Below are 3,895 nucleotides of genomic sequence, written 5' to 3' on the forward strand. Positions count from 1 at the left end.
TTGCAACCTTTTTCGCTAATTTTTGAAAGAGTATACAACACTACAAAGACATGCTGAAAAACTTATGCACAAAGGAGAATTCTTATAACATAGTTTTGGTTTTGTCTGGCATCAGATATATATTATTTATTTAAAAAAAAAAAAAAGAAGGAAAAAAGCCAACCAAAAACAAAGCGAGGAACTTAAGAACTTACAGCCAAACCAGAGAAAGAGGAGCCCTGAGACAATCTTAGCAGGCATCATGAGACTTAATTGATTTTCAGCTACAGATAATGTTATTTTAACCTGTCTTTGTAACACTTAACCCTGTTGTTGCACAAAAGCCATGTTCTTCCTCGTGCACTGAAATGCCAGGTTTGGTGCAAATCCCAGAGGGAAAATACTTGCACATTGCAGTTGAGTCCTAGCTATAATATATCCCCTTACTAGCATGCTTCATCTCTGGCACAGTGGATTTAACCCTTCCCCCATCCATATGGAAGGAGTTTCAGCAAGGCAGACTAAGGAGTTCATGATCACTCTTTTAGCGCTTTCCTACAACATGGTGGTGGGACTTCTGTCTAGATGTCTTACCGGCTGCTCTTCTCACAGAGAAACAAGAAAAATATTTGTTCAGACAATTCAAAGTAAAAACCTACTGCAAAGATGCAATTTGTTTTTGAGTTAGCCAGCCTTTACCTTGTTTTGTTCACATTCAGGCTATAATCTTCTCCTATGTGAAAAAATCCTGGGGCTCCTTCACAGATATTATCCAGAGATAATTTAAAATGAGACTTAAATGGCAACCTGTTTATACCACAAAAGGTGAAATTAGTAAATGGATGATACTGTAAATAATTCAACTAGCTTTTAATATTTAATATCGATGCATAAGTTTGTCTCATAGTTCCTATGAAACCTGCCCTTAATAGTAAGTAAAAAATAATTACAATAGCCTTCTTCAAACATCTGTGTTTGAATAGCGATTACACTGAGCATGAGGGGCTGCAGCCACGGTTTAATGAGGTAGTAAAAGCTAGAACTGTCTCAATTAATTTGCCCCCTTCTCTGCCTCTCCATGAGTTTTTGGCAAAGCAGACGACACACTGAGTTGTGCCACACAGCAAACTGGAGCAGAGAATTGATCTGAGTCAAAAGTACCTCCGCTGTTTTTCCCTTTAAACACCACTGATGAAGGAAATTAGCAGCATTCACTTGGGATTAGTACCCAAATGCCCATGTCCTCAGACCATAGTCTGAAACCCTGATTTTGCACCCAGAAAACTTGGCATTTAGCAACAGAAGTTCAAAGCCAAAGAGCCAGTTGCTCCAGACCACATCTTCACAGACGACCTGTCTCGGGTTCATAGCTAACTTATCTTGCTGCCAGGTAAGTTTGCAGTACAACAGTCTCCCAATGTAGGGATTTAAGAACCTCCAAAACAGGAAAACAAAATCCAAAGGAAAAAAAAAATAATATAAAGACAAAACAAATCCAACTATACTCAGCAATATCAGGGGGAAAAGAAACAGATGAAGAAAAAAGTTGTGGATGGCTCTTTATCTGATTTTTATGCATTTGGCATAGAAATGCTTTATCATCACCTACAATATAAGCAACTCAACATTTTTAGTACTATATAGGAGCAAATATCTTTTTTGTAAAGAAACTTAATTTTAATCTATTTCCTCTGTTTCCTCCATTCAGGCAACTGCTTAATACATTGATCTTCCATGCATTTCCATTTTCTCCACCAATACATTTCTTATAATTGGAATGAGCTGCTCTATTAAGCTTCTTAATAGATTCTGTGTTCTCAAAACCCAATAACTTCAGGACAATACATTAAAATAGACAACAAATTAAGCTTGGTGTTTGGAAATGTGAGGTTCCATCAACAGTGACCTTTAAAGCAACAGCAAGGATGCTGTTTAAAATTGGTTGCAGAGGAACTGGTGTCTAATATGTCTAATTGCATTAGTTTGTGTCAATGCTACAACACCCTGAGACTCTCTGCAAACAGTTTGTTGGTGGCCAGGAAAAAATTACAGTCCTGATGTGAAGCAGCAATGGACATGTGCAGATGTCAAGGAATCCACGTAGAGCTGTGGGTCCGTAGCAGTTGTGAAAAAAACAGGACCTCTGTATTTAGCTGCATCACCTAGCAAAGACCTTGTTCGAGTGATGAAGTCAAGACTGGCCTTAGCTTTGTATATGCAAGCAACATTGACCATTACACACAGCACAAAAGTATTCTGACAGTCTAACATAGTTATTTTAATTATATCAATTGAATCCAATAACTGTACCGCAATATCACATTAACTTGGTTTGAAATACAATGTGAATGGAGATTTTATTTGCAAACCATTACAAAGATGTAATTCCATTTTAAAATAGCAAATGCTAGAAAATAATTCTCTCAAAGCTAGTTAGCCCTGGTATGATTCCTGCCTCCTCCCATAGCTATACAGCCAGCTGCCTTCACATGTATTTTATACCACCTCTTAAGTCATCCAGAGAGCAGTTTTCCACCACAAGTTAAGAACAAGGTGACCTGACGATGTATGCGTGGAGGTCTCAAACACACAATGAACTGGAGCCAGGAGATGGGGAAACCCCGACAGACACTTTGCAACTGCCAGAGTCGGTATTTGACACGTACCCACTCCGCAACCCATCCTCTGGGACAGGGCATGAAACTGCATCTGCTCCAGTATGTGTATCACCAATTCCAGCTTGAAATCATACTGAAGCAACACCAAGAGTTAGGAGGAATGGCGTCTAATCCTTATAAAATGAATGGAGGTAGTTAACACAAAATGGAAAATATTATTCATCTAGCTTTATGCTTCCTAGGAAAGGTCTTATTTAAAAAGCCAGCTCCCAGCTGCTCTTCACCTGCCATTAGCTTTCGCTAATCATTTGCACAGACAGCGCAGTGGGTGACAGACCCCCATCAGCAGCACGACTGCCCTCTTGACTGCACCCCACTGCCCCCTCACATCTCACCTATTTGTAATTCTAATTCAAAACCACATGCGGCCTGTTCCTTTGCACTTTCGGTTTCTCTCCCAAGTTACACATTTCTGTCCCCTCATAGGCTGAACCATTGCCGTAGAAATCCCCTTGCTCATGGGCAATTAACTTCCTCTTCCAGGTGAAATACTTTGGGATACAGTTCATTTTGCATTACCCCACCTGGAAGACTTGTATGGTGCCTTCTACCAGCAGGCTACTTTTTTTTTTTTTTCCTTTAACATGGAAACCATTGTACAAAAGACTTTGCTTTTGTTACAGGTTTTCATGTTTGCCTAGGGCTTAATCACAAACGAGACTGCTAATTATTTGTACCTCCCGCCGCGCTGACTAGGTTTATCCAAGATAAGAACAGTTCAGCCCCTTGTTCCGCCACCTGCCAGCGCAAGACTTGCCAGCAATTCTCTCCGATAACTCAGGCTTTTCTATTTAATTTTTTTTTTTCAGCTGACAAGGAGGACTAAATATTGGTTTTGTTTTCCTAGGGGCCAGTTTTACTTGGTGGCCGCAGTCGGGGGCAGGGCGTGTGGGGCAGGCCTCGGCCTCCTCGCAGCTCCCTCAGCCCAGCAGGGGCAGCCAGGTTTCTGAGGGCAGGGGCATGGGGGGCTCAGTCACTGCGGGGGCTACTTCACACAGCACGAGGCCCTCGCTTTCTCCAAAGCCAGCAGCTTTTTCAACCTCTATGTTGCTATGGCTTCAGGAAACCACGACAATTTATTGTCATTTAGATAATTATTCTCTCATCTGATGACCCCTCCCCACCTGGGAAGGGGAATCGGGAAAAAACAAGGAAACCCGAGGCTTGGAATATAAACAGATTTAATAGAATAATACTAAATAATTAATATTAAAAATAGTAAAGAACCAGTATTGATC

This window comes from Rissa tridactyla, chromosome 6 (assembly GCF_028500815.1).
Source record: "Rissa tridactyla isolate bRisTri1 chromosome 6, bRisTri1.patW.cur.20221130, whole genome shotgun sequence".
Taxonomy (NCBI): domain Eukaryota; kingdom Metazoa; phylum Chordata; class Aves; order Charadriiformes; family Laridae; genus Rissa; species Rissa tridactyla.